Genomic DNA, 12,210 nt, shown 5'->3' on the forward strand with positions numbered 1-12,210 from the left:
AGTACATTTACCCGCATCAGTGGCTAAGTGGCTTTAACATTTATAGGAAATAAGCACGTGCACTATACAATGAACACTGGCAGTCGGTCAGATATTAGCACTGGTCATAAAAGATTCAACTAGCGTAATTTGGGCATGCGGATTAAAGTACTAAACGTATAGGTAAAAACACAAATTTAAAAAAGTTGTGCCTATATTTTTTTTTTATCTCAGCCAGTGTGACCATCATTCCGAGGCATTTTTTGTGACGGCCAGAAAGGAAGTACGAAATACATTGTGACTCAGAAAGCCCACATTCAACGTGCAGAGGCACACAAAACTACAACACCGATGCTCATTTTAATGCAAAACCCGGCGTTTGTTTGTGTCAACTAATGCGTCGCAAGATTTCATGTAGAACTCAATGGATCTAAATAACAACATTGTTAAGAAATCTCAGTGGTTCTCGAGAAGAGACGCTGGCTGCGCAGACCTTCAAGGGTGTTTTAAGACTCCTTAAAGCCTACTCCTCACTTCTACCAAAACCGAGGATCTTCAAATCCACGAAATAAAGAACGTTTGTCACTTCGAATCTGAACTCACGGTCTTCAACTTCATAGACAGGCGGAAAGCAGCGATGCAGTCAGGCATGAAAAACGGCAGACAGCCAGCTGAAGTACAATGTATGTACATGTCATTTTTTCAGAAAGCCACTTTCTTCTGCCAGACGACTCCATAGGTTTTCGTGTAAAAGAACCAGAACTCTGTCCCGGCCTATGAAGTTTTCAATAAAGCCTGTTCAGCTTCAAAAGAATACCCATTCTCTTTTTCTTCGAGGTTGCAAGCATCCCGACAAGCAGTTCACACGCCAGCGGCAGAGGGGTGATATGTCTCAAAGCATCCCGCTGGAGCCTATGTTTTGAGAATGGCAGAACAAGAAAGAAGTCAAGCATATATCCAGCGTTAAAAATCTCCATAATTTATTCAAAAAAGAACAGACGCTATCAGGCACTCTATGGTGGTAGTGGTTTATTAAAAATAATAATAAAAGGGAAGGAAAAGATTTTTGCTAGCCCCGGCATCTGCCATCGATACTCAAACCCCTGAGCTGGGGCAGCGGAAATAAAGGATAGCAGGCAGAATGGAGAAATGAAATGAAAGAGGTGAGGGGACGAGGAAGAGAGGATAGGGGGACAAGTAATATGTACAAACTATTTACACAATAAGAAATGTGTCCAGGTTGTGCGCGTGATTAGTTCATTTTAGAGGGAATTAAATCACACACGCGCACAGCACTGTGTTGGTTACAACTGGAGTGGGGCGTCCAGTTATTAATCGTTCAAGGTAGAACTCGCGGAGCGTTCGGTCACCGCGTTTAACTACCTGACGGAGAACAGACGGGACGTCAAGCCCGTGTGTTCTAGGAATGCACAGAGGCCCACCAAAGCTCGCTCACGAGTGCGCGCACTGCCCTGCGGCCACAATAGCGTATTGATGGAGTCTGGTAGTATGCCCTGCGCCCTATAGGCCGCGAGCATATCGCGACGAGCATCGGCGAACGCGGCATAATGAAGGAGCAGATGTTCTAGTGTTTCCACTGCGCCGCATCCGTCACACAAATCACTCGTCGCGATTCCGTGAAGCACCCGTCGTTCCCCGGGCCACACGCAGCCAATGCGCGCGCGGAGGATCATTGCACGTTGAGACCGTGTAAGTGCGCGACAGCCGGTGACACTGTCGACGCGCTCACCTCCCGCGATGCGTGGGTCGGGGTGCTGCTTTCGGAGATGGTCGTGGATGGCCGCACGCACGTCCTCCAGCGCAAGGGGCAGATCGATAATATTCAGTTTTGAAGAACCACGTTGCGCATTTAAAAGAGACAAACAAAGGAAAAAGCCAAGAAGACGGAAAGAGCGCTCTTTCCGTCTTCTTGGCTTTTTCCTGTGTTTGTCTCTTTTGAATGCGCAACTTGGTTCTTCAAAGCAATGCACCAACTAGCTCAACAAGAAGTTCTTCTAAACTACAAGATAATATTCAGTCTGGCCGCAATTACTATTCAGGAATGTGGTGCCTAGACAGAAACGTTTGGTTTGGGGCTTTTCGAGAAGCGCTTCGCTGCCGTATTTACCCGAAAACTCTTTTTTTATCTTAATAACTTGGCACGTGACCGCACATTGCGCTTTTTTAACACTGTTGTTATAGCAGGAAAACTGCCCTTGGGAAATGTTCGCTCTGTCAGTTTTAGGACAATATCGCCCGGCTGAAGAGAAATTACACGCACACGCTAACCGAAAAGTGATCCGGAGTTCCCGGGTTCGAACCCGAGCGCGGCGGCTGCGTTTTTATGGAGGCAAAACGCTAAGGCGCCCGTGTGCTGTGCGATGTCAGTGCACGTTAAAGATCCCCAGGTGGTCGAAATTGTTCCGGAGCCCTTCCCTACGGCACCCCATTCTTCCCTTCTTCTTTCACTCCCTCCTTTATTCCTTCCATTACGGAGCGGTTCAGGTGTCCAACGATATATTAGACAGATACTGCGCCATTTCCTTTCCCCAAAAACCAATTAATTATATCATTAAACCGAAAAGAAAGCAAGCAGTGCGTTCACAGTGAGAAGCAAAGCATACGTCGCCCAATCAACGTCTCCACTTTCCCAAAAAGGGTGAACTCCTCACTTATATTGTAAATACATGGCCAGCAGCACAGTTCATAGAACATCAATCAACCCCCAAAATCAACCAAGCAGGTTTCTTTGCTTTGCCCTCGAGAAAAACTATAACGGAACCCTAATTTTTGGCGAACGTACCAGCCGCACACGCGCTAAATAATTAAGGAGTCGAAATTGTGACAGCCACCGCAAATCTCCTGGCAAGATTTAACGGGCTCGAGCTAAACCAGCTTTCATTCGTGTGTAAGTAAACCATGCCTGAGCAACCTTCTGATGCTTCCATGACATGGTACGCACGCCTCCACTCTTTGACCAATCCCGAAAACCTCGAACATCCTCCTGGACTTGAGAACAGGAAGAAAAAGGGAAGCGAACAGGTGTTTTCTCTTGATAAATTCTGCTGGTACCAAGAAGGAATAGTCGACAGTGACAAGAGTACTCTTGGCCGCAAAAGAGTTGCGACCGCGCAATGTTGCATGCCCCCCGCGAGAAACTCATTATTTGCCCACAATAAAACTCCCGGGCACCTACATATTGACATCAATCTGGATGGCTCCAGAATTGGCGGGACGGTGTGCTCCAGCAAAGAAAATAGAGTGAAAAAGGTTCTCCATTTAAGGCGTTCCTCCAGGCATATGCTATTGACGGAGGTCCAGTAAGAGCATCTGGGGTTCCTACCCACAGAGGTGGATCAGTGGTTAAGGCGCTCGTCTAATGAGCCGGAGTACCCGAGCTCGACCCCAAACGCGGCGGCCGCGTTTCGATGGAGGCGAAACAAAAAAGGCCCCTGCGTTCTTTACGAAGACAGTGCACGTGACTGACTGACTGATGTTGCTGAGAGGAAGAAGGAAAAGGAAAGAGCACGGGCCTGCCTACTGGCTGCACGTCAACAAAAAAATACAGGTGGTCGAAATTAATTCCTTCTTTCAATCCCTCTTTTATCTCTTCCCTTAAGGCGCGGTTCAGGTGTCCAACGATGTATGAGACAGATAATGCTCCATTTCCTTCCTCCCAAAAAAACAATTAATATTACTATTAAATTAATCCAGACACTTCCACTACGGCACCTCTTTTTCCTTTCTCTTTTTACTCCCTCTATCCTTTCCCTTATGGCGCGGTTCGGGTGTCCACCGAGATATGTGAGAAAGTTACTGCGTTAATTCCTTTCCTCAAAGGCCTTTTTTTTTCTCCGGTTCCTCCTTCGCCTAGATAGCATAGATGAGGGAACTAGAGTGCCCTTTTCGAACTGTTAGCATATCCGTAACAGGACTGATTGGACCATGTCATGTATTGCCTGGGAAATTTTGACTGTATACGAATAAAAGTTAACAACGGTTGCCAGAGCCTCGGAAAATCTTCGAAGGTTTTGGCAACAATCCAGGTTGCCAGTGTTGATCAACAGCGATCGAGGAGACTGCATTTCCATCAGCGGCTTCCCACAAGCACGCTAAAAGCCGCCGCGGTGGCTGAGTGGTTATGGCGCTCGGCTGCCGGCCCGAAAGACGCGGGTTCGATCCCGGCCGCGGTGGTCGAATTTCGATGGAGGCGAAATTCTAGAGGCCCGTGTGCTGTGCGATGTCAGTGCACGTAAAAGAACCCCAGGTGGTCGAAATTTCCGGAGCCCTTCACTACGGCGTCCCTCATAGCCTCAGTCGCTTTGGGACGTTAAATCCCCCATAAACCATAAACCAAGCACGCTAAAACGGAAAGTCATTTTATCACGCACGCGTTGGCCCGCGGATGAACTAAAGTGTGCGCAAAGACATAACATCAGACTCTCTGTCTGTCACCACTTAGGTCTATGACAAAATGTGAAAACTAGATATGCATTACCTTCAAATAGTTAAAACGCTGTGTAGTTAACAAAGAAGCAAACCGAAATTTAGAAAAAGCTCTCATCTTAAAGGAAATTGGCTCGTTTCGTAAATATACATTTAAAAGCGCTTCAGACCTCCTCACATTAAAATCTAACACCAAAAAACAGGTTCTGTTCTTTCGCATAGAAGCGCTAACTCAAGTAAGCAATTTAGAGCATAGTGGGGCAAAATGCGACTGAAATTTTCAAATCATGCTTTCACTTACACTACTTTCATTACTGACAGGTGTGTCTGTGCATTCCTCGAACAGACGGGCTTGACGTTCTGTCTGTTCTCCGCCAGGTAGTTACACGCATTGACCGAACGCTCCGTGATTTCTACCTTGAACGATTAACAACTGGACGCCCCATTTCAGTTGTAGTCAACACAGTGCTGTGCGCGTGTGTTATTATTGCTCCATCACGAACTAATCACGCGCACAACCTGGACACATTTCTTATTGTGTTAATAGTTTGAGTACATTACTTCTCCCCTATACTCTCTTCCTGTCCCGTCACCCCTTTCATTTCATTTCTGCATTCTGCCTGCCATCCTTTATTTCCGCTGCCCCAGCTCAGGTCCTTCAGTATCGATTGCAGATGCCGGGGCTAGCAAAAATCTTTTCCTTCCTTTTTACTATTATTTTAATAAAAAAACACTTACTACTACTACTGACCGATGTGATAAAAGGATTAGTGGCGAATTATTTGCTAGGGCCTGCCCACACGCCTACCAAACGTGAAAAGTCGAGCCAAAGGGGAGCGCAGTAAAATATAATCAGGTTTAAAATTTTAAACTCTACAGTTTTTCCCTGGTCCCAGGGCAAAATGAAATGATTAAATATCCAAATATCCATATTGGTTATTTTTTATTGCTTTATCTTGTATTACCCTTTCTGCATTGGTGCTTGCCTATGGGAGTGTAATTTTACTGTCAGACAGAAAGAAACCATAAAAATTGACCAATTTTATTTACATAATTTATTGCACTGAGAAGGCGGGGGGGGGGGGGGGGGGGGGGCAAAAACGATGCGTACACTCAAGCTTTTGTTGGGCTCCTTAGCCGCGGCGTTTTTAAGCCGGGCATCTTGTTGCCAAGACACTGTTGTTTTTGCGACCGAAGGAAGGATTAAAAGGAAACCGCACTGGCCTGCCCACTGTGTCCACCATCATCCTATGTGATACCTGATTTAATACCTGTTGCGGGTCCTTGGACCCAAGATATGAAGCTTATTTTTGGAATATGGTGGCGTGTTTAGCTTGAAGCACTCTGGCACGGGTCCGCCCGGTATTGCACTGCTTCCGGGATCGGCCCAGTGCATATTAACGTGCGCCTTTCCTTTCTATCTTTCCTCTCCTATCCTTGAACTCTCCTACTTTCAGCACGCGGCAGCGAGCGTTGCTCGGCTTGAGCCAGTAGGCAGGCCCGTGCTCTTTCATTTTCTTTCTTCCTATCAGCAACGACAGCAACAGCAACAGCCTTTCCAATGCCTCCAGCTGAGCCCCAATCGCTACCATGTTAGGAGAGTTGAAAGATGTGAGAAGAAAAGTTGGGAAGACCAGACTTAAGTAGCTTATGTTAAAATTCGAAGACAAATATTGCCCACCACGGGGGTGCTAAAATTTTTTTCCAAATGTAGTAATGGGGTGCCAGTAATGGGTGCCGACTAAAAGTTTATTTACTTAATGTAATTAGAAAACTCGCAATGAAAATAGTCTCCAACTTACTGTCCACCTAACCACCTAGCAAACTAAAAAAAATCGTTTTTTAGGGAAGGAAATACCGCAGCAATTGTCTCACATATCTCGGTGGACACCAGAACAGGCCATAAGAGAAGGGATAAAGGAAGGACTGAAATAATAATAATAATAATTGGTTTTGGGGAAAGGAAGTGGCGCAGTATCTGTCTCATAAATCGTTGGACACCTGAACCGCGCCGTAAGGGAATGGATAAAGGAGGGAGTGAAAGAAGAAAGGAAGAAAGAGGTGCCGTAGTGGAGGGCTCCGGAATAATTTCGACCACCTGGGGATCTTTAACGTGCACTGACATCGCACAGCACACGGGTGCCTTAGCGTTTTTCCTCCATAAAAACGCAGCCGCCGCGGCCGGGTTCGAACCCGGGAACTCCGGATCAGTAGTCGAGCGCCCTAACCGCTGAGCCACCGCGGCGGGTGAAGGACTGAAAGAAGAAAGGAGAATGAGGTGGCGTAGTGGGCAGTTCCGGAATAATTTCGCCCACGTGGAGATCTTTAACATGCGCACACATCGCACCGCATTCGGAAAATCGAAAATTGGGTTTTGGGGAAAGGAAAGGACGCAGCATCTGTCTCACAAATCGTCTGGAACCTGAACCGCGCCATATATAGTAGTACTACAAAACATTTATTTCAAAAACAAAAACAAGAAGGTGAATAATGATAATAAAAATAATTGGATTTTGGGGAAAGGAAATGGCGCGGTATCTGTCTCATATATAGTTGGACACCTGAACCGCGCCGTAAGGGAAGAGATAAAGGAGGGAGTGAAAGAGGAAAGAAAGAAAGAGCTGCTGAAGGGTAGACCTCCGGAATAATTTCGACCACCTGGGGATCTTTAGCGTGCACTGACATCGCACAGCAAAGGGGAGTCTTGGCGTTTCGCCTCCATTGAAGCGTGGGTGCCGTGGTGGGGTTCGAATCTTACAATGACGTTCATTAGCGCGCGCAAACTTGGTTGCTGGAGACAGAGGAGAGCGTTTAGCCGGAATCCTTCTAGATCGGCGTTCAGGAGGCGTCTGACAAGTTTGGCTGGGGAGCGCTCACTGCGTGTCGACGGAGGCGAAACGCTATATGCAGAACCAACTTTCATGACCTGTGCACGCGGAGGTAAATGTCAAAGGTGAAAAGTCAAAGTCGAGCTGGTGTAAAAGCCGCAGGTGTCGCTGCCGGGGCTGAGGTCATATGTCCAACATGACTACCACCACTTATGCTTCGGTTCGACCTCTAGCTACATTCAACGTCAGACTTGCGGCCCCGAAGACGGCTCGAAAAGCTGGCGTAGTGAAGCGTTTCGATTAAAAAGTTTATTTTACATTGACAACCACATTGACATTGAGATTCGAACGACCGGTAACGAGACGCAATGCAGAGTACACATCACACAAGTACAACACAAAATTGCTCAGTATTTACATCCTAGTCGGCAGTCATGATGGTTATGCTGACTTTATACAAAAGGCGCAATAAAGAAGGCAGTGACACGCATGAAGGCATATGAAATGAATACATAGTAACAATGAATACATTTACAGTCACTGACAGGAAAAGCATTTGTGATGTGCTTTGGGTGAATAAAAGACAATACTGCATATTGACGACGTACGCTGTATGATTCTAAGAAATCGGGAACGGTATATGCGGCTGCCATTGGAGCCAGAGACGCTCTTCTCCAATCAATATGTACTCTTCGCGAGCGCGCAAAGCTGTACCGACTCAATAGGAGATTATCTTGTAAACATTTACTAATCATTTTTATAGATGTAGATTGCAGAGACTATTTCATTGTGTCCTTTACGCTGCAACTAACTAGTTATATTTTTCGGCAATTGATGTATTCCAAAATTATATAAAATGCATACTTCTCTTTATTGGGATGGCGAAAAAAATGAAAATTTTTAAGGAAAGGAAATGGCGCAGTAACTGTTTCTCATATTTCGGCATACACCCGAAACGCGCCGTAAAGGAAGGCAAGAAGAAATAAGTGAAAAAAAAAGGAAGAAAGAGGTGTCGTAGTGGAAGACGCGCATAATTTCCACCACCTGGGGATATTTAACGTGCTCAGACATGACACAGAACACTGGTGCCTTTGAAATTTGGTTGTTGCGGAAAGCAAATGGCGCCGTATCTGTCTTACATATCGGCTGACACGTTAACCGCGCCATAAGAGAAGGAATAAAAAAAAAGTACTGAGAGAAGAAAGGAAGAAAGAGGTGCCGTAGCGGAGGGCTCCGGAATAATTTCGGCCACCTGGGGATCTTTAACGTGCACTGACATCAGACAGCCCACAGGCGCCTTAGCATTTCGCCTCCATCGAAACACGGCCGCCGCGGTCGGGTTCGAACCCGGGCACTCCGGGTCAGTAGCCGAGAGCCCTTCCCTATGATAATCCGCGGCGGGTACGTGAGACAGTTAATGCTCCATTTCATTTGCTTAAAACCAAGTTTTTCTCTTTCGTTTTTGGTTCCAAGGCTGCTCAGGAAATAAGTCTGCTCTACATGGATGGATCGATAGAAGCAACTTTTATTAGACCGAAAAAAAATCTTCTAGGGTAGTCCCATTCTAATCCAGGAGTCCATGAGCTTCTGCTTCGCATAAAGACAGATCCACCAACCATTTCTGGCCGGCGGGCTGATCTTTCTGTAGACAGCCTCCCATGATGAATGAGTAGGATTGGTGAAGGGGGTTGCTGTATATGGGGAAGAACATTCCCAAAAGTAGCGGAAAAATCTGCCTGATGCGGATCCACGATTTGGCGTTCTTGGCTCTTTGCTGTTTTGGATCAAAAGCTTCACTACGCTTGGAATTGGAATTAGCTGTTTGGGAAAGGAAGTGGCGCAGTATCTTGAGGTGTCCACCAAGAAGTCGATATCCGAGAGCTACAGCGTCCTTTCCTGAGAAACCTTGCATTTCCTCAAAACATATGTTTTCGCATTCCTACGCATAAGTGCCTTCAGAATTTTTTAAGATCCCAGTGCACAGCAATATGCTGCCCATAACAAGCTTCTTGTGAAGACATACGTCCCTCGCAGACACTCTGGCACGTTGCAATAAATTCATCTCTCAGTCTGTTTTCCATAAATATTTATAGCACTAGTGTTTTATTTCCGCCTATGCAGGAATAGCGCAGACGCCCTGTACGCGAGTTATCATTGAGCGACTTTCGTCTGCGTTAGTAATTAATCTTTTGACATTGAAATTGAAATGAAAAGTTTGCTTGCGGTTTAGCTCTAGTGAACCCTAGTTGAATCGCGAAAGCAAGAGCTGCCGCCGTGTCTCGAGTCTTCTTGCACGTTCTTCCTCCATTTTCCCGGCACGTCTTCTGCGCAGCGTTTCATTCCGACCCTGTGAGCTTGAGGACTCTTCTTCGATTGGCGCAGAGTGCGAGCGAGCTCGTTTAGATGCATCGGAGAGCCGCCGTGTCTCGAGCCTTCTTGCACGTTCTTCCTCCGATTCCTCAGCACGTCGTCTACGCAGCGTCTCATTCAGACGCTCTCGAGAACTCAAACCGGTCTCTTCCGCAGTTAGAAGAGTCACTCCGGGACGTGGCACGACTTCTAGCCGCATGGATCGAAAGCTCCACCCGGCTAAGAGAAAGGCGAGAGCAAAATACATCGAAGAGAAACTGGCGGTCAAAGAAAATACAGTATATGTGGACGCGTCCAGATATAGAGGAAGAGACGTCAGAATGGCAGCGGTAGCACTCAACTGGGAGTGCGCAGAATTTGCTAGCGCATTCATTAAAAACGGTACGGTTGATGAAGGCGAGGAACTCAAAGTTGCTCTAGCGATCGCCGAAGGCAACTAGATCGAAAAATCTTTACTATCCTAACGGACTTGAAAGAGGTGTGCAGGAACTATATGAAAGGAAGGATAGGTAAATGTGCAAGACAAGCCATAGCACAAGTGGCTCCTATAAAGGACCAGGCGAGGCATGTTATTTTCTGGGTACTCGGACATGCGGAAGTATGGGGCAACCTCAGGGCCGATGAGACCGCTAGAGCTTACACGAACCGAGCCTCTCACCCACTCAGGCCGGATGGGGCCACAGAAAACGTAATGCCCAACTTCTCAGAAATCACCAATTACTACAGGGGGATAAGGAAAAGATATCCGGAACCGCACTCTAGCCTGACTCAGGAAGAGGCGGTCATATGGAGGAGGCTCCAAATAGAAACCCTAGCTAATCTTTTCATATTAAATAATATGTATCCAACGCAGTACAGGGACACGTGCCCCAAATGCGGAGGCAGATCCACGGTGTATCACAACGTGGGAGTTCAAGGACAATTATAGTTTGCATAATCAGAAAGAACCGTGTCGGGAGCAGTGGGAGGAAGCGCTTTCCAGCCACAATCCAGCCTTCCAACTAAGGCTGGTACAACATGCTGTGAAAGCTGCCAGACCCAATGGGGCCCTGGAATAGGGGCTCCACTAGCTGAAGAGGGCGAAGACATCGCAAGATGAAGACGACCTCTGCACTCTGAAGTGTATAGAAACTAGAGCAGTAAAGTTTATCCTATCATGTCCTACATAGCCACATCTTCGTTACGACGCTTCTCGAGTCGTGCGGCGCGTTCTTCTGGCGTCTCGAGCGCCTTGTCTCTTCCTCACTTCGTTCTGTTGTTGTTGTCTCTCGCGCTCTCCATAACAATACACTGAGGCGAAACACACACACACACGTATATATATATGGAGGAGGTGTCGCCTCGCGGGGGTATATATATATATATATATATATATATATATATATATATATATATATATATATGTTACGGAAACCAAGCCCCTCATTTCGTGTCTTGTCTGCTATATACATATATATATACCCCCACGAGGCGACACCTCCTCTCCCTCTACCCCAGCGGAGCACATCTGGTGCAGCGAGCGGCGACGACAGCGGCGTCGACGGCGGCGCCATCTGTTGGAGCGCGGCTGCGGTGTTGCTAGGCTACGGCGGCTCAAGGTCGTTCATCGGCCACGGCATGCGGCATACGGCTGAAGTGCGACCACGCGACGAGCCGAGCTGGCTAGCTGGCTGGCATAGTGTTGCTTTCGCAACAAAAAAAAAATTAAGCAGTTGCAAAGCTCGGTTATGCCAGGATATACATAGCGAGAGGTACGTTTTTCTTGCTGAGCTTGTCTTTCGGAAACTCGAATGGTGCGATCAGCCGCACGACGGGCCTTCACATCCTCTTCTGTTGGTTCGCGTTGACTGACGCTTTCCATAGGCTCCATCTCGGCGGCTATGCGCCATCTATTACGCTCGGCAGCCTGGCATCTCCGTTTGGCTAGGCGTTCCTCTCTTTGTTCGGGCGTCTCCGCTGCTCTCTTCGCCTTCTTACGCTCATTCTCTCTTTGTAGAGTAGCCGACTGCCAGGCGACAACCTCAGGATCGGAAGCTTTAATATTCTCCTCTCTATACCGCCGTTTAGCAGCTGCTTGACTCTCCTTCTCTGCATGCATGTCAAACGTTGTGATACAGACGCTCATTACATCTCCGCCTTTTATACGCAACGCTGCGCATGCGACGTGCGGTTCGGGTGATAGAGCGGCGTGCGCCGAGGCGACGACGAAGAACGCGGCCCAGCTGTGGGATCTGTCTGGTTACCATGGTATCGGCGCATGCGTACAACTGCTCATCCGCGTAACGTCACGCTCGGCTTCGACGTGGAGCGGGCGCGCGGGTGCGCCGCCGCGCGGCGGTGAAGCGCACGCCTTACCTTGCTCCGCTCCAGTTGCCATGGTAACGGCGCATGCGCACAACTTTCCTCTCCCATGTACCGCGAAATGCTCTACTGGTAGCCCAGCGTAGCTCTCGCTACAAAAATGGTTTTTGGGGAAAGGATATGATGCAGTACCTGTTAAACATCTCAGCGGACACCTGAACAGCGCCGTAAGGGAACGAATCAAGAAGGAACTGAAAGAAGAAAGGAAGTTTTAATTGAGGCGACA

The 12,210-nt window shown here is 47.5% G+C and overlaps 1 non-coding gene across 1 annotated transcript; it reads right to left on the reverse strand.

Annotated features, from left to right (window-relative positions):
• Positions 1 to 6,598: 6,598 nt before the first annotated feature.
• TRNAS-ACU (transfer RNA serine (anticodon ACU)) lies at positions 6,599 to 6,670 on the reverse strand. Its single transcript has one exon. It is a non-coding gene; the product is annotated as a tRNA-Ser (tRNA).
• Between the last annotated feature and the right edge of the window lie 5,540 nt (positions 6,671 to 12,210).

This window comes from Amblyomma americanum, chromosome 9 (assembly GCF_052857255.1).
Source record: "Amblyomma americanum isolate KBUSLIRL-KWMA chromosome 9, ASM5285725v1, whole genome shotgun sequence".
NCBI classification, from domain to species: Eukaryota; Metazoa; Arthropoda; class Arachnida; order Ixodida; family Ixodidae; genus Amblyomma; species Amblyomma americanum.